The following is a 23343-nucleotide window of genomic DNA, read 5'->3' on the forward strand; positions in this document are numbered from 1 at the left end:
TACATTTAATTTGAACATCATTCTCTATTATATTTTCTGAGTTCTAGATATGATACCTCAGATAAAATAAAACTAAATACCTAAAAAATAAAATATGTATAAGTATTTTCATTATAATCAATTAAGAACTTATCTACAAACAAAATTCAATTTCCATATATTTATACCTCAAAATAGAATTATAGTCTCTTCATTTGTAGTTTTAAAGTATTAATGGGAAAGCTATTCACATAGTTCCATCAGATTACCAGAATTGCCAATAGCTGCTAGATTTCTGGAGTATCCCGCTTTGTTTGCATGGGGAAATTTGGAATTTCCTGACATTGGGGAAAAAAGAAAGAAAATGAAGGTTACTATCAAAGCAATAGTACAGAATTCTAGCATATCAGAATTTTAGCTTCATCAGAAATGAGTTTTCCCAACATCTATGGAGCCAGAGCAACTGTTTTCTATCAGAGGCACATGAAAAATTAGACGGATCCTTTCTACAAGGGTACCAGGGATCAGAAGTAGGAAAAATAAAAGAAGAAAACAGCGTGGTTGTAAGTTAGCAGATCTTTAAATGAATTTCTTATACTTAGCTACAATTATATAAAAGGGGAAAAAAGTAAAAGTACCTTAAACAATATAGAACATAATTTCTTTCTCACATGAAATGAGTCCAAAGTATGCAGTCTAGGACTGTTATGGGGTTCTAATATTATCGGGGATTTGAGGACAATCTAGATCCCATTACAAGTAAAATAGTTAGGTCAAATGTGATGGATGTACACAAAGAACACAGTCCAGAAGTTAGAAGAAATGAACTATATGTGTAGACACAACATACTAAAACACGGGATGGGAGGGCGGAGTGGTGGGTGAAAATACAACAGGCAGAACAAGACCTGTGGCATGTTAAAATAAATATACAAAAGTTAGCACTGCATATTTTCAAGGATACTCATATATTCAAAGATTTATTAAAGCAGAAATCTATGTGGCAAAAGGAAAAGGGTGGGAAATAAGGGTAAAGGAAAAAATAGATATATAAGAGTGACAGACAGACAGACAGACAGACGCCAGATGTACATGAATGGATCATGGCCATAAAATGCAAAGAGGCACTGGGTATGACATGGAAACAAACCTGGGGAAAATACCACATCTTTGCTGCATAAAGGCACCTAAGAAAAACCAGACTGTTAAATGTTTCAATTCTTTTGGAGGATCGGGAGAGCTTTGCAGATCATGAGATCCTTCACTGTTGCCTTCCCACTGCCGTACCTAAGGGCTGAATCTGCTGTCTAGGAAAAGAGCTACACTGACCCCAATGTAAGCAAAGATGATGAGCATCCAGATTTCATCAGGCAAGGGGTCCAGAAATGAGAATACTCCTGGTTCTGATTTCTGAGGCTTCTTTATCATGATGGAGATGCCCAGGCTCATAAATGACTTTGAGAAATCTATGACTTCTTCATGGATAAGCATCTTAGTGAGTGGAGCAAAAGCTATACTGGCCCTCCCATAGACAAGTTCCCCAACCATGCCATTCCATATTTTAGTCTTTAGATAACTTGCACCAAGATTCCCATCGCCGACGATGGACAATTTGTATTTGATTCTTACACATCTGGCTACTTCTTAGGCTGTCTACACAATAGCCTTATATCACTGATTTCCTTCCAGTTGCTCATGGTTCTTCTCATCCATTACATATAGTGATTCTAGAATGGAAGTTACCACTATCGTCCGGCTCTCTGAAGATTCACTATTGTTGCTGATCTGCTGATCTGAGAAAGGCACAATCCTTTCATACTCATTCCAGTACAAGCTTTTCGAGAACTAGTGATTCATTTCACATACATCAACGGCAAAATTAACTTGTCTTACATCCATAAGTGTCAAAGTGGATGTTTCCAGTCATTCCTTGTACTTGCACCATTTTTAGAGCTCTCTGGATATCAATTCTTTGACTCCAAGGCACAGCAGGATTTGCTAAGCAGTCTCCAGCACTGCCTCTTCAGATACGGAAAGCTTCTGCTATGACCAGTCATGTGTCATGCATCAATGCAGATGTATACTTCAGTGGTGTGTTCTTGGCTTCAGGGAATTCCCTTTCATTCAGCCTCACAGAGCCCTGTATGTACTGCTGAATCATAGGGTTTTCGTTGTTGACAATCTGGAATCCCATTATGTTGGCTCCCCCACGCATGACTCGTTCTAGCAAAATATTAGTAAAATCTGGGTTAACAAGCATGTAGTGATAAGCTCTTGAATGTTTCTCTAGAATCACAACCTGTTCCAAAATTGTGTTAATCCTTGTGACTTCGAAGTCAATCAAGTATTGCTTTTCCTGTCACAATGCCTCTGAATTCTTGGGCAGCCTTTATGTTTCCCACAGACCTTGCAGTCACTTGCCAGTTGTTTTACACTGCTATTGCCATAATTGCTTGAAGGATGGAAAATCCTCTTTCTGTGTCATAGAGGTACACAAACTTCTCCTACTCATAGTGACCCAGAAGACTCCGAATAGCACCCTTCACAGCTGGGCATATCTGGATGACAAACTGCACATCTGCATCAGTGAGGAAACTGGGCATGGCAAAAGACATGTGCAGGGTCCCACAGAATGAAGTCCGAGTGTTCCCTGACATCTGGTCATAGAATCCAAAGATGGCATAAACCCCTCTTGGGAATTGGGAGCAGAATGCTACAAGCTCCAGCACTGGGGCAGCAGCTCCAAAGATGCCAGGAACACAGGAGGAGGAACTGAATTATCTGGTCTGAGCATGGGGACTGGAGGAGTTGCCCTCTCCCAGACAGAAGTACTGGTATAAGCCATTGCTCCCTTATTGAGTCTTCCCCTCACCCAGAAAGCGCGTGCAGGCAGCCATCACAGATGAGTCCCAATACAGCATTTTTATGAAAATAATGAACACTAATCAGCTATTGATTATTGTGAATGTAAAAGTTCCCCAAATTGAGTATTTATTCCATTGGACTTTGCTAACGATAATTATTTTGAATAATGGCTGTTTTTAAAAATTTGAAAGTAATTCAGAAATCGTTAAATATAAATGTAAATTATTTATTAAACATTTACCAAAAGCAGCACAGTGTAGCAGAAAGCACATTCAATTGAACTAGGTATCAGCTCCAGTGCTAATTATATAACTTTAGTTATGTGATCTTGGAGAAGATATCTAACCCTTTGATCTCAGTTTTATGATCACTATAAGCTTAGACTAAATCCTCTTTAAGGTCTATGTAAACTAAATTTTAATATTTATACCAGAGAAGAACTGGCTAAAAAGTAAGTCATATTGTTAAAAAAAAAAAAAAAGTGATAAAGAAAAAAAAGTTTATTTGAGCAACTTTTCCAAATTAAAACTATGTAATAATAACTGCTTTGAGGAAATTAGATCATTATATATAAGAGCTTTATATACATAGATGTGTACATGTATGCATGGATCTATGTATACATATATGATTTTATGGGATTATTGAAATTGCATTGCACAAGGAATACAGAATATAGAAACAAGAGGCAGAGAGGAAAGAAGAAAAAGAATAAAAGGAGAAAAACATGACCCTGCTTAGAGAATACCAAAACTCTCAAACCGGAGAAAACCAATTCAGCCAAGCAAGTCAGAAGAAAAACCTAAAAGAGTAATAAGAAAAAAATTAGAATGAAACACTGAATGAAAGGAAAGAAAGATGAGAATATTTCTTAAAAAGAATGAGACATCTGAGAAATACAAAAGGCTTGTTGAATACAAATAATGGTACAGATTATCATTCTCAGGAAAATCTTTGTCACACTTCAATGGCAATGGGAACTTTATCTATTATAACTCCATCTCTCCTAGGTCAACATTCTAGAAAATTCTGACATCGCCAGATTTCCTTGCACAAATAATAACTACCAAAGATCTGTCATCTTGGTGAAAGCATTCAGTCAAAAATTGTCAATATAAAAATAAAGTGGTTCTAAACGAGCTGCTTAGAAAAAGTGAATTTTGCAGAAAAATAAACCTCAATTACCCATTGATCAGCAGGGTGTGCCTGTTTTGGAGCACACTCAAGCATCTGTCAAGAATTCTGAAATTAACCACTACTTTTCTAATAGAAGAAAGAAAAAGTACCTGTTTCCCTGTCTCTCCCAAAAGTTCTGCCTCAATGACAAAAAAATCTGGGAAGGGGGCTGCCCTTCTCAGAAATATCATTTATCAACAAGACCCTAAAGAAGGGAAATAATTGACAGAAGCCATCCCCTCAACCTGAATGATCCTTATTAGGGATAAAACATTTCTAGTGGATAGAATTTGCTAGTTCCTGCATGCCTTATAACCTGCCAACCATTACTGGTTAACATGGTAGAAGTAATGGCCTCCAGAAATGTGACACCCTGTGTACATAGCTATTACACAGATCATCAATCAACACAGTAGTTTGTTAAAAAAAAAAAAGGCATAAAGAAACATACATTGTTATCATTTCTACATTGCTAAAAAAATTGGTGCAAGAGAACTTGCCGGTCATGTTAGGAAAAGAACTGGAATTTTTTTTGCACCTGACCAAATATAATAATTCAATTGTAGGATAAAATTAAGAATTAATTAGCCTACACAGAATCATGTTTAATCTACAGAAATAGACTTACCCTTTTCTACTCTATACACACCATCATAATCTAGAAATTACTTAATTGCCACTTGATTTAAACAAATGTCCATTAAAGAGATTTGGTTATCTGGTTTGGCCACCCACATTGATCGAAGTAACTAAAAAGTTGTACACTTTTTATGCTAAGCGAAATAAGCCAGACAGAAAAAGTTGAAAATCACATTATATCAGTTATATGTGGGATACAAACCTAATAGCAACAAATGAGCAGGACAATCAGAGGCTCATGGACATGGACTATAGACTAGTGGTTACTAGAGGATTATGGAGTAGTGGTTACTAGTGGGGTGAGGGAGGAGTGGGGAGGTAGACAGGTAAAGGGGGTCAATTTTAGGGGTATGGGGGAGGGAGAAGTGGGTAAAGGGGATCAAATATACGGCAGCTGAAGGAAACTGGACTTTGGGTGGTAAACACACAATAGAATACACAGATGTCAAATGATAATGTGCACCTGAAAATCATATGATTGTATTAACCAATGTTACCCCAATAAATTTAATTTTTAAAAAAGTTGTACTAAGTATATTAGTTACATTAGTTTCAAATATTAGTTTATCTACATGTGACAACATGCTAGTTACTATTTTTTTCTAATAACTACAAAAAAATACTCAGAAAATGGGTATTTTCAAAGTCAGTGAAACACTCTAGTCTAGTAAACCATGAAGAAGTGAGGTTCCTTCCTGCTCTGTCAAACAAAGCATGTGGTTTTCATCCCCACGATCTAAGATGGCAGGTTCACTTCTAGGGGGATTCAAGAATAAAAACTTAAGCTAAATGAATCTCTGTAAGCTCCTTTTGGAATGGCATTCAGTTGCTATCCACTTATTCCTAGTTTTTTAGTCGTCCCAGGTACCTTAGTCAAACAAAGTGTCAAATTTCCCAGAAAATACATTACCTAGATCCAATATATGTTTAAATTTGACTATATTCCACTTATTTTATATATTTGTTAGGTTCTTTTACAAATCTTTCCTGACAGAATTTAAAAGGAAATCTAAAATACAGCAAAAAGAACATTAAACAAGTACAGGAAGTGGTGGGGGAAACAAAACAATAAAAGAATATATTATAGAACCAGAAAGTAGAATACATTTATTGCATTAATTTAAAGTGATTTCCCTTACAAGTTAAAAATAATTTCTAAAACAAAGGTTTTAATCAATTTTATTTAAAATTCCTTGATGGCAAGAAAATGTCATAAACTAAAATACCATTGATTATATTCACCTTTAGAAGGAAGAACTTACAAAGAATAAGAGTTTCCCAAAGAATTTTTGAAATCACCTTCCTCTGAGGTGTTTTAACCCTGAGAGGACTCTGGTATTATCTTCTTTGAAGTAGATTATTTTAAATTTTATTTTCTTATTTTCTATTCTTTCACATTACATCGCAGTGGAATTACTTCAAACATAAATCTATTCTTAAATTTGTGTGAGTTAGTTAGCTATTGCCACAAAACTGCAGCACAACAAACAACTTAACACTCAATAAACACCTATTTAACTTGCTCCTCTGCAGATAAGCTCATCTAGATGGGCTAAACTGAGAAGGCTCTCCTCCCAGAGTCTCTCATCCTCCATGAACCAACAGTTTCAAAGAGAACCAACAGTTCTTATAGCAATGGCAGAAGTGCAAGAAAAAAGAATATAAACCAGGAAGCTTTCTTAAGACCTGGACTAGAAATTGGTATGCTATCATTTCTACTTTATCCTATTGTTCAAAGTGAGCCACTTGGTCCAACCCAAAAGTCAAGTGTCATGGTAAATATTGTGCATCTTAAAGTAAGAGAAATTATGAAGCCACACAGTCAAGATGGTACATAAAAGAAGGGTAAAAATTAAACTCATTCATCCAACCAATCTTCCAAAGTATTCAAATAGGATTCTAAATATAAGGAACATTTCCTCTACATTTGGCATTTTCACCTTCCTCCCCAGGACTCTTTCCTGGGTTGGTATGGAATGAAAAGGGCTGTTTGGTGAAAAGGTGTAACTCTGAAGAAAACTTTCACTATTATTTAAATATTTAACTGTTTAATGTAATTCTCATTCTTATGTCACTGTACACAACTTTCAATATTATAGTTCCAACGGAAAGTAAATACACACACAAAGAAAAGATATGAGGGTTCAGAGAGAAGCTTGCCTTTTAGCCTCTTCTATTTTTCATTTCTTTCTCCAGACCCAAGTGGGATATTTCCAGATACTGCAAACAGACCATATGTTCCCAATTCCTTAATATTAAAAGTTGTCTCATCTTGCTTTATTTAAAATGATATTTATAGTTCTCTCTGTTCTATATGTGAGTAGTTAAGCATTTATTCATGATAATTAGCATTCGTTAAAATATTTTGACCTGTTTTCATATAGCAAATTCCATTTGTGAGTTGTTGTTTCAAGCTTCAGTGTGTTAAAAGCTGATAATTATTTTTTTGAGGGAGTGGGGATGGGAAAGGGACTCCTCAGTAATAGTGAGTTTTTTCTACTTTATGTGGTTTTTCATTAAATAATATTATTTAGATTTTCAGAATGTGATTATGAATAAAAGAGGACAAAAGGACACTGGAATAGTTTCCTGGGAAACATGCGATATTGGAACAAGACACGAGAGTTAATGGAGACAGGCATAGCAATTACAAAAGGTTGAAACTCCCATCCTAATTTTTAAACAGAAAAATACATATGTTAGCATATATTCTTTTCTTCTACAAGTTAATAGTTAAAAAATGCTAGTTACTGGGGAGGATGATAACTCTTGTTTGGGGAACATCGATTACCTCAAAATTCTGATGTATCAAGATCTGAGTATTTGTCAAAAATATTCCATTAAAGGAATATTTCTTCTATAAATAACTGAAGATTTAACAATTCATTATGCACTTAATATATTAACCAATTTCTGTTTATCAACTCAGAGTGCCACAAAATATAGAACATTTTTTTAAAATTGTCAAAACTGAAATATCTCCCTTAAAATACTTTGGTAACTTTTTTCTGCTTTGTATATGAACCAAAATCCTAAAAGACTCTGGGTCTTAACCTGCCTTCCTGGCAAGCTTCATCTTTCATCACTTGCCTTTCCCCATCTGCAGCCAGACACTCAACCCTGTTAGTTCTTCATGATTATACTATACCCATTCCCATCACAAGGCCTTCACACAGGCCGTGCCTTCAATCTGCAAAGATGCTTCCCCAGCAGTCTCCCTGCTATTTTATCTGGTTAAGTCTTGCTAATCCTTTAGCATTCAGCAACACTTCCTCAGGAAAGTCTTTCTTTAATCACTTCAAGTTTCCTTGTAACATCTTTGATATACCTATGTTTCTTTTGGTTTGCAATTATACATAACCAAGGTGACTATTTGGGCACTATCTAGGAAGATAATGTAAGCTTCAGAAGAGCCTAGACATCTATTTTTTGGTCCCCAATTTATCCTTCGTACCCAGCACAAAGTATAACATCTAGTAGGTTCTCAGTAACTATCTGATAAATGAATGGGTGTTTTATACACAAAGGGTATATAAATGCTGAGTCACTAAGAGATGGAATGTTTCAGGGGAACATTAAGCTAGATTATCAAATGCAAATCCATTCTTCTATAGTCAGCATTGTAAACTGGTTTCCTTTGTAAACTGGTTTCCTGCCAAAAGCAAGAACTAGAGGAACATTGGAAGCCAGGAAGAGGGAAGAAGGGACTTTTCTTCTTCCTGTTAGCTTTCTGTTCACTGGGCCAATGGAATAGCCATGCACTTAGATGCAGATTTGCTTTCCCTGTCGACGCTGCCATCTGTTAAATTATGGAATGCCTACTCTATGTATATTCCACATGATGTTTCTCAGTACCAAGAAACTCATTGGTCTGTAAAACAGGAGCAACAACAGTCATGGCCATGGAATCACTGGCCTTATCATATAACCCATCATCTTGAAGGAGCTGGCCTGAGAGAACAGCAAAAAAAAAAAAAGCCTATTAGAGACTCAGTTATGGTGCTAGTTGTGAAATAAACACCGTGAAATATTGGAGTGCTATTTTACAAAATACAGATTATGTATTAAATAACCAACTTTTATACACACACACACATGTATATACATATACATATACATATACATATACATACATACATACATACAGACATACATATAGTGGTTTCTTCCATATTATAATGCACAGATACAAGAATCAAGAAAAAATGAAAGTGACTCTACTTGTTATTATACCTAATAATCCATTTCCTGACCAAGAAATTTTGAGTGCTACTACTTTGAGATCTTAATTATCAGAGGAGAAAGGCTTTTATCAAGAGACATAACAAAGTCTATATTGATTTCAAAGTTGAGACTGTCACCTGGCCATTTTGGGCTCAACAGGTGAAGAAGAATAGGATAAAAGAGAAAATTGTTCCTGATTATCAAAGATAAAATGAATTTTTGCAATACAATGATGATGGGGATTCTTTGCAATGCTTATTACTTTCACATCAAATGATAAAAGTTAACGGAAAGTCAATTGTGGTGGGGAGGTCATTGGGGATTCCAAATCTTCAGTTAATCACCAGGTAAAGAATCACAATAATGTAAGACTCTTACTTGAGGGGGAAAAAAAAATGGCCAGTGGAATAAGAGAGGTATAAATATCAACTACAACTTCATAGCCATTTACAGAAAAAAAGAACTATAGCAGCCATGCATATCGTCTCTTGCTTGATACATACATTTATATTTGTGTACATTATCTATTCCCTTTTTACTCCCTCTTTTCTCTTATTATTTGATGTGAAGATTGTTGGGAGTCACTAATGTTACATTTTATTCTTTAGCTTCTCATATATTGTTAGAACTGTGACTAAATAAGGGGTATTATTGTTGCTGAAAGGGTACAGAGACTGTTGGTGTTTGCATCTACCCTATTGAGATTGAGGATGAGTGCAAGTTTGTTTGTATAAAGGATAGTTGACTCTTGTTAGAGCATAAGTTGTTCAAATGAGTACCTAAGCTGAATAAGTAAAAGGGTAAGCTGCATCTGTTTTTAAGCTATTGTCTCTGGTCCAAATCTAATTTTCTGGTCTCTATTTTGTGATATTAGGCTGGGACCAAGTGGTATTTTACAGCCAACACATATCAGCACACCAGACTCAGTTGTTAAATTATGAGAAATTTTAAAAGCTCATTGTTAGTCATTATTTAAAATTAAATTGTATAAACTTAATTCTAAATAAATTATACTAAATATAAAGGAAATGAATACTCGAAACATCAGTTCTTAATTAATTTACTACATTTTACTGTTATCTACTTTGAGGTCATTTATATCAATTGTATCTGTATTTTATCTGAATAATTTCTTTGTATTGTTGTATCATGTTAATACCTTGAGTTTAACTATAATGAAAGTATTGTAAGAGTAAGAAATGTCACAACCTGTAAAGAATTTTTATGAGTTTATTTGAGCTAAACTGATGACATATTCAGGGGAACAAGATCTCAAATGCTCCAGAGAATAACAGTTTTGCAGCTTCCTTCATGCATTTGAAATTAAGGAGGAAACTAAAAGGCTACATAGAGGTGGGGAAAAAGCAAGACGGGGGTTGTATTATAGGATACTTAACAGGATTATGTGCTCTCCTGATGGTGGTTATGGCATATTTTGAAGGTGTGCTAACCTAGATGCACAGAAACAACTGGCAAGGCTTACTTAAGGCAAAGATAAACCTTTTGCTAAAAAAGTTATATGCCTGGGGCATGGCTACCCGCTGTGACCTTCCCAGTTAGGCATTTATGATCAGATCGCCTGTGAGTTTACTTTCCATAGAACTCCTTTCTTGTCCACAGTAGTTACACCATAAATAGAGTCAAGTTCTACAAATTTGGGCTTTCTCTTTCCTCCCAGAATCTACTTGTTAAATATCTATCAGCATTGCTACCGGTTGGGGCTCCATAAATTACATTTTTTTTCGTCAATTAACCACCTTAATAAGTTCTGTCAATACTTGGCCTCAGCAGGAAGAGGCTGGAAAGTAAGAGGAGGAAGAAAGAAATTTCCTTCTTCCTGTCTGATTGTTATTATATCGTCAGCATAGTGCCAATGAAAGCTCTTCACCCTGGCAGTGGCAGTTGGCTCCAGTCGGTTTCTCTCAACACCCCCAGCACCACTCTGGAATCCAAAGAATAAGAGTTTGAATTCTCATAGGTGGGACGAGAAAATGTTTATTCCCATTCAATTTTTCACCTCTGATCCAACCCTTCAAGAAGAGACCTAGCCTATCTTTGACATTTTTTATCTAAATTGGATTCTATTTATTTGTAAATTATATATCTATCATTCATGGTAATATACTCGATATAAGATATTGATGTAAGCTACATGCTAAATATCCTCAGACCATAAATTTCCCAACTCACATGGTCCTCTCCCTTCTTTTCCTGAGACTACTTCTTAAAACACAGAATTATCCTATCTGGAGCGAATCACAAATAATATTATCTCTTGACCTGTTATTATTGTTTTCATATTTCAAATACAGCCTTCTTCATTACTTGAAACAATATTTGAAAAGTTCATTATAGCAGTTTTTCAACATCAAGGGACTTAGGTAAATGTATAATAACCATTTTTCCAATAGCGACTACTTTAAATTACTGATAATTGGATCATATACCCACACGGTGACATAATTATATCATTCTTATTGTGAAGTATAATACTGAATTTTGGGCCAGATGTTTTTTCTTTCTTTTTCTTTTTTTTAAACTGAGATTTATTTTTAGTTAGGAAAGACTTTTTTTGAGCTCTTACATGATGATGTCATTTATTTGTTAAACAATAATACAAAGTTGACAATGAACCTTTGTTTTTGCCACATGTAATGTCTTGCTCATATGCTAGTGATTTAGAATTTTTCCTGCTATAATGTCTTTTAGTAACAATGTGTTTGTTTACACAGCCAAGGAATAAAACTTTCTTGGTTTTCATTACATTTATTGATTAGCTATTCAGTTAGAAGTAGTAGTAACAGTTGCTAAACTTCAATATTTCATTTTTTATTTTATTTTTTAAAAGTCAATATTTTTTAAATGCGTACTGTTAAATATAATACAAATAAAAGTTTCTAGTTTTTAAAAGTAGTGTTCAATATAAATATATTCATTACAAATATAAAGAAATGCCGGCTTTAAGCAATATCTTGGACTTGTAAACACATTATAATTCACTCTTATTTTCCTCACACCCCATTTTATAGTATTTTTTTCCATCTTCTCAAGTGTAGAGCTTTATTAATGTGATGGAATACTTACTAATATTAAGATAATTTAGCACCCATTCCTCTGTCATCAAAAGGAGCTAAAACAAAATTACTCCATATAAATGAAACACTAACATAGCAAGCACTGAGATTTTAACTCACAAAGTGAAAAAGGGCTTGCTACCTGTAGTTCATATAGATCAGGACAGAGTTGGTTAAGTGCCTATAACTGAACTGAGGAGACTATAAAAATCAAGAAGTTTTAATAATGTCTCCTCATGTATTATGTTAAGAATCATGAGGAGTAGCTGGGAAATAAAATTAGAGTAAGCTAATTAAATAAACTAGTGAGCCAGTAGGTTTATTTATAGTTACTCAAGATAGCCAGATTCCCAGGCACATCAAGTTAATTTAGTCATAGTTAATATTCATCAGTAAAATCATTTATTCCTAATGAAGCTTTTTCTTTAAAATACAAGAAAAATTAGGATATTGTGAAGTTATTGGTGCATTTTTTTTCCCTTAATGTTTTTAATATGAAATATCTACCCCAGAATTCATAAAGTAGCTTGATTTATTATTCCTAGCATTTTAATCATTGTTATGTTTTTTGCCTGTTGCATGGAATTTTAAAGGAAAATTATACTTTTAAAGTAAATTATATATTCTATCTATGCAACTTACCATTCATTAAAATTCACTCTTTTTGCTGTATAGTTCTTCAAGTTTAAACAAATGTATGGGGAGGTAACACTACATTTAAGATTTTATGTTTCATCATCCCCCTAAAATTCTTTCATGTCTCTATATAGACAATCTCCACCTCTCCCCCAGCCTCTTCCCAAACCTCAGCTTCAGGTCATGTTTAATTAGTAATCTGATTCAAAAGTTGTTGTTGTTGTTTTTAATTTTATAATGTCACATAAATGGAATAATACATTACACAAGTATTTGAGTCTGGCTTCTTTTACTTAATGCATTTAAGACTGATCTATGTTGTTGCATGTATCAATATTTCATTTCCTTAAATTGATGAACAACAGTTTACCATGTAGATGTACTGTAGTTTATCTATCCATTCACTAGCTGAAGGAAATTTGAATTCTTTCCAGTTTGGTGCAGGTGTCCATAAAGTATCTCTAAACATCTGTGTATAGAATGTGTGAACTAGTCACACATTCATTTCAGTTGACATAATACTGATGAATAGAAGTGCTGGTTTTATGGTCATTATAGGTTTAACTTTATAAAGAATTGCCAAACTGTTTTCAAGTAGCTGTGGAATATTATGCAGTCATTGAAATATTGACATATAACTACTAACATGAAGAGATGATCACAGAATTTTTTAATGAAACTTTTTTTGAGATAATTGTAGATGTACATGCAGTTTTACTAAATGTTATAGAGATCCCACATACTCTTTACCAAACTTCTACCAGTGGTAAGGTCTGCAAAACTGCATCCCTGTATATTACCCACGATGTCGAAATTGATAGTCAAGACACAGAACAGTTCCATCACCACACAGATCCCTGCTGTTATTGCCCTTTTATAACCACATCCACCTCCTTCCTCTCTCAATCCCTGGCAACCACTCATCCATTCTCCATTTCCATATTTATGTCATTTCGAGAGTACTATATACATGAAATCATATAGTATGTGACCTTAGAGATTTTTTCTCAGCATACTTCTTTTAGGATTCACTCAAGTTGGTGTATGTAGTAACAGTAATTTTGAGTAAAATATCAAGTTACAAAATGTTATGGTTAAATTAACCCCATTTCTATAAATTACAAGTTTTCTACCTAAAATATATATTTAGAATAAAATAGTAATAGTATATAGTATATAGAAGTAATGACAGCAAATAGGAATGGCTGTATTTTTTATTATCCTCATATTTATTATTATGTGTATGACTTATACAGTGAAAAAAATATATAAATATAAAACAAGGAGGGCTAAGGGAGTTTCAAGGGATATGTTTAACTCCACGTGGTTACTAAATGGTTTACATAGTGAGCTTCATGGTTTCCATTTTTAGATTAAAAAATACATAGTAGTTCTTTTAAAGTAGAAAACATCTCTAAGTCACTAAGTTCTACAAGGGATATGTCATATGAATTCCAATATAAGAAAAACTAAGCTATCGACATATAATGTATTTAACAGAGATTTAGTAAAAGATGCAAAATATTCCTTTACACATTCTTTTTTCAATCCTCTCTGAAATCCCAGGAACTGACATTAAATTATCTATTGGTACAGTTTTAACTAGATTCTTAGATTTTCTCCCAACTACTGCTTGTCTTTTGGACATTTTCCTATTCCTGCCTTTAATTCATAGGAAAGGACAAAAGAATGTGAGCAGTCTAGTCTGAATCTGGAAAATAAGCCAACAGATCTGATCAAAGGTTTTCTGTAGATTGATTTACAGCATCGAATTTAAATGATACTTATGATCTCTACTCCTTCTAATTTTTTATAATTGAAATAAATTGTGATACATCTAACCATTTTTTCTAGTTCTTAAATAGTAGAAATATTATTGTGATTGTATCCTATTCTGTCCACGAATGTTTTTCTTTAAGAAAAATAAAAATACTAAAATTTCCTGCTGATAGTGATCACATTATTTTTCTGGGAAATAATTCACTAACATTTATAAACAGGCATCATGAGTGTACTATCTGCATTGTCAACAGCAAGAAAGCTACCTGTTGCCCCTCATGGGAATGCCAAGCATCAAGATGCTAGCAACAAGCATCTGAGTATTGAGTTCTCAACTCTTAGTAATTGTCTAAAGAATAAAGCAATGCTAGGGCTGAATTTATAATGTCTAAAGAGCTAAAGTAGCTGCCATTTATAATACCAGAAAGCTGTCTAGTTATTAAGTTTTGAGATTAGCATTTCTAATGAGAAATTATGCAACAATGTTAGGGAAAAAAGTTATATTTGAAAATCTCATCACAGAGAATTAAAAACATGTTCAACAAATAATTGCTAAGTAGATTTAGAGCTATGCAGTCATACTAGCACTGTATAATTAGCTAACTTTATTAGCCACAAAACATCTACATGTAAAAGAATATGTTAGATAGCAAAACAAACTCATCACATGGACAATTATAAAATTGTAAAAACCAAACGCCACATGTAGATTTAACATTGTTACCCAACAAATATTTACGCTGGACTATATGCTCTGTCTCATTTCTAAGCTCCGTGTTTAAGACAGTGTTGCTTAAGTAAAAATCAAGAACTAGAAACTATGCCTAATACAGAAAAATATTTTCTTAGATTTAAAATCATGTCCCTCACAGATACAACATAAACTGTCACTAACTAAAAATTGTAAGGCCAATTTCGTGTTCTAAGAGAAAAATCTAGTTAAAATAACTTTCATGCCTAATATAAACAGACATTTCAAGCATAACTATTGCTAAGTTGATTTGTACCCAACACTTAATAGCATATTTCCACATACTTTCTACTATTTGCTGAGGAAGCTATAACTGGTTTATTCCTATTCCAAGGATTCTTCACAGAGCACCTATGAATTGCTCGCTGTAAATGGTTTAATTTTCATCTCAACTTCCTTCTTTCATTCCAAGTTGAGCAAAATAAAAAGGAAAAGGGAGAGAGAAGATGTAGTGGGGTAAACAGTGTCCCCCTATAATTCATGTCCATTTGGCATCTCAGAATGTGACTTTATTTGGATTTAGGGGTTCTGCAGATGTAATTAGTTAAATTAAGATGCAGTGATAATGGATTAGTATGGGTCCCAAATCCAATGACTGGTATTCCTGTAAAAAGAGGAGAGGACACAAAAAGACACACAGAGAAGAAGGTCATGTGTTGATGGAGGCAGAGATTAGAATAATGCAGCTACAAGCTAGGGAATGCCAAGGCTTGCTAGCAGAAGCTAGGAGAGAGGAATTAAAGATATTCTCCCTCAGTGCCTCCAGAAGGAACTAATCTTACTCAGACCTTGATTTTGGACTTTGAGTCTTCTGAATTGTGAGAGAATAAATGGCTGTTGTTTTAAACTACCCAATTTGTGGTAATTTCTTAAGCCTGTCCTAAGACATAATACAGAAGGTAACAAAAAATACAGTCTGAGGGCAAAATTCAGTTTGTCAAATAGAGTCATGATTTTCTTTTCTCACCAAGCTCCCATTTCCTGACACCCCTACCTTCTACTTATCCTGTCATTCCATCTTTATCTATTCAGTCCTTCTCTGTGTCTTAACAGTGGGTATTTAGAGCTCCTAAATATACCCTCTCTTTCTCCCTCACTGTATCACATACATCTTCTTTTAAAATTATATTCATGTTATACTTATGACAAAATAAACATCCCTGTTGAGACTCTACATCTTTTATGTTTTTTTTAAAGATACATATGGATTTTTTCATTGCAAGTTTCTAATTGGTTTAGTTGCTCTCAAAAAGCAGGGCACAGAGTATTTAGTATTTTAAGTCTGAGATAGTTCTTTGAGATCATGTTTATAGCAGTAAAGATTACTTAAAAATTATTCTCACATTAACTAAGTTTGTTTACTGTTACTATTGCAAGATTATGGTATCTAGACCTGATATATTTTTACTGAAATTGATGAATGTCAAATGGGACTGTTTTCCTTTTATATTCTGTAAATATGTATCTTGGCAGGCCAAGTCCTGCATATGAGTCTTTTATTTTAAAAAGAGTAAGGCTGTCTTTCTGTTTTACCACAAAGTATGATGGCCGGTATCCTGTACATTATGAAGGTATATAAATATATTAATTATATATTATAATTACATAAAATTTTGTTATAATTATATAAATATATGATATATGCATAAATATATATCTTGATATATACGAAATATTTATATATTTGAGAGAGAAAACCAGTTCATAACAATAACATAAAACAGTGATAATACTATAAACTGTATTCATAGAGTATCAAATTACATAGTTGCGGTTGGTAGATAAGGCAACTAGTTGCATATTGAATGGCAGACAGACTGGGGACAGAAGTCATTACATTTACTAGTTAATGAGATACCTGAACAGAAAAGATTACCTATGTCAATTTTATAGGCTCCATCTTGTCTGGTAAAAAGGATTAAGAAATAAATCTCTATCAGGGGATTCAGGTTATGTGAATAATATGTCTATAAGCCTCAAAACAAAACACTGAGGCAGCAACAATTATAAATTATTTGCACCATGTAGATACTATTTTTGCAGAAAATTTAAAGGAAGAGCTCTGTTCTATTAGTCCCCCAAAATCTTTCTCATAGGAAATACATTTTGTTCTTAATTTCTAATTCATTTTTCCTAATTACCCTGAAAGGAAATTAAAGTCACTATTTTATTTTTATAAATGGTGTGGAAAATAATTGACCAGATTAACTGATTCTTAAGGGTCCAGAAATAGATCCAATGGGAATGGATGAATGGGATTTAAAAGGAGAAGTCATAGGACACCAGCATTCGAAAACTGCTAAATGAGACACAAGGGAGGAACAGATTAAGGACCATGCAAAGGCTTTCAGTTCAGTCTCTGCGTGAGTGAGTTTTATTCCCTTCTTTGTGCTTCGTTTCCTTCTATGTCTACAGTCTGTACCTTAATTTTAGCTAATCATTCCTAAATCAATTGGGGAAGTCAAAGGAGACAGAGTAAAAAATCTACAAAGTGACTCAATATATAGTACTTTGCCAGTAGCATATCGTTATGGAGAACAGAGAAAAAAGTGAATATAGACCTCACTGGACTTAGAGATCAACTACTCTCCCTATAGCTCGAACCGCAGTCCTTCCATTTACAGGTGTACTACAGGCAATATTTCATCCTTATCTCTAAAACAATACCTATTTCAAAGACTTTGTAATGAAAAATTAATAATAACTTAAGTAAATCTCACAAATTTCATGGAACAGAATAAATATCAAGTCATTTCCATTATTTTGGCTTTTAAGGCCATCAATCAACTCCACAGGCATTTAGGATGCCTCTTATCTGAAACACTTATATCTTGTTGTCATTATCAGTATACCAAAGAGGGAAAAATGCAAGCTTTTGCATACCACTGGATTTCTCAATCCTACTACTTCTCAAGCCCCAGAACCTCACTGACAACAGAAATAATACCCAAGGAAAACAACCTGGCCCATCCAACTCTGCCACCAACCATCCAAGAACTGATTCGAGCCTGGCTGTGTGTTCTATATCACCTGTGACTTATAGAAAAGAGTAACTACAACATATGATTATCATTTTGCACAGAGTAATTATGATAATTCATTCACCTGTGCTATATCCTCTGCATTTATTACATTTCTGTCACTGTTGTGTCCAAACTCTGCAAGGTTTATTGTTAGTGGGGAATGGCAGCTTTAACTCAGTTAGATTTACCCTCAAATGTACCTGCAAGATTCGGTTTGTCAACTGTGCTCTCAAAAATATGTATAATCTCCACAGCATAATGTTAAGATTTTCTTGTTTTGGTAACATATATGACAGTTTGGGCTTTTGATTCTTTCCCACAGGCTCTCTGATTCAACATGAGTATTTGTGATGAATAATTAAAAACAAAATTGCCATTTAATGTCCCACAACTGCCTTCTCTATACAGAACTGCATTACCAAATAATAAATGATATCTTTTAATATACAGGTGTTTATTTTTATTAAATACGCAGAATGAGATGATGTAAAATTTTAAAATTAAAAAAAAAAAAAAGACACAGGAGGAAATACCACCAAATAGCTTTCAATAATGATTCCTAAACTAAGTTCTCATTCAAATTTTACCTTCTTTATAGACTTCACCATCCAGGAAAATGACCTACAAATGCCCAAGTCAGCACATTTCTCTCTAGGAAATCTCATTTACATCCTTTTTATTGGCTCTTGGGCACATATTAGTACTTGTGAATGTTTATTTCCTTGTTTTAATTATTTTTTATTAGAGCATTCTGATGTAATGTGCTTTGGGCTGTATGTTGCAAGATGTTTATTTGCAATGTAATTAAACTCATTTTTTTCTCTGTCCCTGAGTAAAGGTTAAATTTAAAATTTTTTTCCTTTTTTTTTAGTTTTGATCATATCTTTTATTTACTCAATATATCTAAATTATTATCATTTCAGCATGCAATCAGGATTAAAAATTGTTTTACTTTTTAAAAATTAATTGATTTTTTTACAGAAGAAGAGATTTAATTTTTTTTCCCCACCTACCTCCCACCTCCCCCCTCCTCCCTATCCTCTGGTAACCACTAGTAGACTTTAAAATTTTAAATATGATATACTGATTGCCTAATAAATTAAATACATAATTGTATACATTTAAAAATTTTATAATAAAAATTATATAAATATTTCACAGGACACAAAGTGAAGCAAACTCTATAATCTCCTCCTAAATACGCTCATACTGGATGTCTACTGTGGTGGGTCTCTCCTACTCCTAATGAGAAAAAACAGAAAAAAAAAAATTAGAAAGTAGATAATGGGAGAGATGGGCCCAGAAGAGCTGAGACTAAGTTCTAACTGTAACATTTGCTAGTTTGAGGAAAATTCTTAATCTCACTGACAAAATTATTTCATATCTATTTAAAAACTGATAACAAAAGATCATCCTGAGAATCAAAAAAATTTGCGTATATGAAATTCTTCTATTTTTTAAAAGCATCATTTATGTGTGAAATTTTCGTTGAACATCTTCAAAGACTGTACCCAAAAGTGGTATATCTATCTATCTATCTATCTATCTATCTATCTATCTATCTATAATCTTCTTTTGGTAAATTTTGTTCGATGTTTATACAAAAGTACACTTGAAAATATTCTCTATACCAGTACATTTCAAAACTTCAAAGACGTGGTAAAGGGGGTCAAATAAGGTGGGTAGGGGTGGGTGAAGTGGGTAAAGGAGATCAAATATGTGGTAGCTAAAGGAAACTGGACTTTGGGTGGTAAACGCACAATAAAATTTACGGATGTCAAATGATAATGTACACCTGAAAATTATAAAATTGTATTAACAAATATTACCCCAATAAACTTAATTTTTAAAAAGTTAAAAAATAAAAAATAAATTAAAAAAATATATATACACACACACAAAAAAAAACCTTCATGCACACGCAGAACATCTTCAGATTCCAGTTTAGTAAAACTGGGACAGAGTACATAATTCAGGACAACTCAAAGTATGAACCAGGATCCAGGCCTGTCCTTTAACACTGTCCCTAGTCCATGGCAATGAGAAAAAGAGCTTGTACTACAATGTGAATCAACACTATGTTTCCTTTGTATAGGAAATCTAGTTATGAAAAATGTTAGCTGTACAAAACAGAGCATTAGGTAACGCAGTTAATTCCCATCTGGCTGAAACTCCTTATCTCAGCGTGAACTGGGAAACAATTGGTTTCATTTTGAGTAGCACTGTTTTAGACTGATGGGGGAAAAGGATTTAAAATGTCACTTTATTTTTCATATGTCATAAAATTAGTATCCATATGCAGTCCCTAAAGCAATGGTGCTTGGGGGGGGGGAGGCGAAATGTCATTATCTAATGGTTAATCAGTGAAATGTTGGACTCTAATAGAGCTGAGTCAAATTTCCTGTTCTGCCACTTACCAGCACTATGACTTTCAGGTGAATTATTGAACCTCTCTAAACCTCAGTTTTATCAACTACAAAATGTGAATAATGATATCTACTTCACTAACTGACTCATTGACAGATATGTATTGAGTCCTGGATGATGGCATAGAAGTGAAAAAGACAAAATTCTACTTATACCTGATGCCATGGTCAAATGACACAATAAATAAAAAAAGAACTTGGCAGTAACTTTTCCTTTCCTATCTTAATGTTTCTCTGTCTAAAGTCATACAACCAAACTCCTAATTGAATATAGACATGGTGAATTATGCTTGATTTTAATGCTCTTATGCTAACAAAATCTGAGATAATAAAACATCTCATAGGTTCTATTGTATTAAAGGCACATTGCTTGAAGTCAAGCTGACCAGAATTTAAAGCTCAGTTTTAAGAGCCTCTAAACTATGAAATATCATGCAGTTATTTGATTTCACCAAGCTTCAATTTCCTCCTCTATACCACATGGATGGTAAGCCCTATTTCACAATAAGAAAATTAACTGTTAAGGAAATTAACTGATATGTAAAGACCTTGGTGGATAGAAAGCCCCCCAAAATTGTAACTCTTTCATTATTAAGGGCCCCATTCTGCATTACACCATTTAGAGATGGTTGGCATGAATGCTGCCACTCTGATATTTTGCTTCCCAATGAATGGGACTTAACATAATTTCCAAGATATTTCTATGCATACTTGAGACATAACATTAAAATTTTTTCAACACTGAAGAAAAAGAGGGGAAGGAGCAGAGGAAGATGGAAAAAAGAGAGAAAGAAAATGCAGGATGACAGAGGCTTCAATTCATGAACATTTCACATGATATCATCAATATGATCAGGCTAACATTAGGTCATTGTACTGCGATTACCATGGTCAATACAAGTGTACCTTTCCACTAGCCTAGACTAATACGGGGAATGACTGATAGACCAGTAGTACATGTGTGCCTAGGTGTATGGGTTATTCTATCATTAGTATCATTTTTCTCTGTCATCTCTATATTAAGGAATTGTAATGACACTAAATGATCCAAAGAACAGTTTGTAATTCCTTTCTTTAAAGCATCTTGAGTTTAAAAAACTGAAACTTCTCCCAATATCCCATTTTTATGCGTACTCGCACAGAGTTTTTCTCATGACAGACCAACACATTCATGCCTTAAAGTAGAATGAGCCTATTTTCCCACTATCTGGTCTGTTCTTCTGTCGGCACAGAAAGCAGGTAAGCCTCCTCTTGATTAGCGCCAGTCAAAGCTGAATTGTGAAGTGTCATCAAAACATCCTCCGTGTCACTTTTTTTACCCGCTTCTCGTCTCTGTTTGGGAGGCCCCCTGGTGGTGGTTCCTCCTACCCCCAACATGTCCACACACATTCTGTCACCCGTTCTCTCTCTCCCATGGAATGTCATACATTCTCCAAAACCTTCCTCTTTAAATATGCCCCATTCTCCCTGACTTCACCTCTCAAAATAACAATAAATAAATCAGGGAGTGCCAGAGCTCTGTGAAATAAGACATTTATATTTTAACCAAATTATTTTGACATCTACCAGACTCTCAGAAATATGAGTTGCTTTACTATAATGGCCAAATGTATAATTGGTCCTATTTTATGGCTGGTTTCAAAATCATACTAAATGATAGAATGATGTAAATTCTGTAAGAGAAAATCTAAACATAGTATACGGAAGTTAAGCAGGTTATTCCTGGCTAGAAAAATCATGAAAGAATTTTTGGAAGAGTAAATATATGAATAGGACTTAAAGAGCAATTAGAATTCCTATAGCCTAAGACACAATTGAGAAATCATTGTTATTTCTTTTTTGTCAACACAAAATACAGTGTTGTGTTTAAAAGTGCTGAGACTTGAGGTTTGATTTGTGATAAGAACTTATTACGTTGCCATCATATAGTCCTCAGAGTAAAAAGTTAAGTAAATTTCATAAATTCATTATGAAAAAGATTTAAACAAGTTTAGACCTTTTAAAAGTAACTCAGGCTATTATATAATCTGTATATATATGCATATGTATGTATGTATGTATGTATGTATGTATATGTGTGTGTGTGTACATATATACATATCAGTTAAGGAAGCAGGAAAAAAAGCAGTGAAGAAAAAGATTAAAACTCACTCTAAGTCACTGAACCCCAATGCGAAATTTGAGAAAGTGTAATTTAGCCCTACATTACTTATTTATAAAGTTAGATATATTTAGAAGAGAATGGGGAAAACACAGTGGGTGCTATTGCTGTGAGCATTGATTGTGTCTGTCTTCTACCCACTGCAGGCAAAATTATAGCTTTTGGAAAACTGATTGTCCTCTGTTAAACACTATAATTTCTAATATAATTGGCCAATAAATAACAACATAAATTAATTGTTGTATTTAAATACTAATGAGATTCATTTCTATCGAACTTTGGCATATTTCACATAGGCATTAATGGCTTCAAAACAAGGGAATAATTTAAACCACAGTAACCTTGTGGACATTTTTAGCTTGCAAAGAGCACATCTTTGTGGTGATATTTAAATAAGCCTACTTCACATGGAAATTTGGGTACGTTCAAGCTACTTAGTATAGTTTTATTCAGTAAGATTTTTTTATAGCTCCGTTGCTCATTAGGCTGTGATTAATGCCATGCTTATTTTCATATGCAGTTAGAAAACTAATATTTACATGAAGTAAGAAAAAAGAAGAGCAACTGTAAAGGAGATAGAAAAAGCTAACAGTGCAAAACTAACAATGAA

The 23343-nt window shown here is 33.8% G+C and overlaps 1 pseudogene; it reads right to left on the minus strand.

Annotated features, from left to right (window-relative positions):
• Window positions 1–988: 988 nt before the first annotated feature.
• Window positions 989–21961, minus strand: LOC107509458 (annotated as a pseudogene).
• Window positions 21962–23343: the final 1382 nt, after the last annotated feature.

Source organism: Rousettus aegyptiacus, unplaced genomic scaffold, assembly GCF_014176215.1.
Source record: "Rousettus aegyptiacus isolate mRouAeg1 unplaced genomic scaffold, mRouAeg1.p scaffold_m13_p_7, whole genome shotgun sequence".
In the NCBI taxonomy this organism is placed as follows: Eukaryota; Metazoa; Chordata; class Mammalia; order Chiroptera; family Pteropodidae; genus Rousettus; species Rousettus aegyptiacus.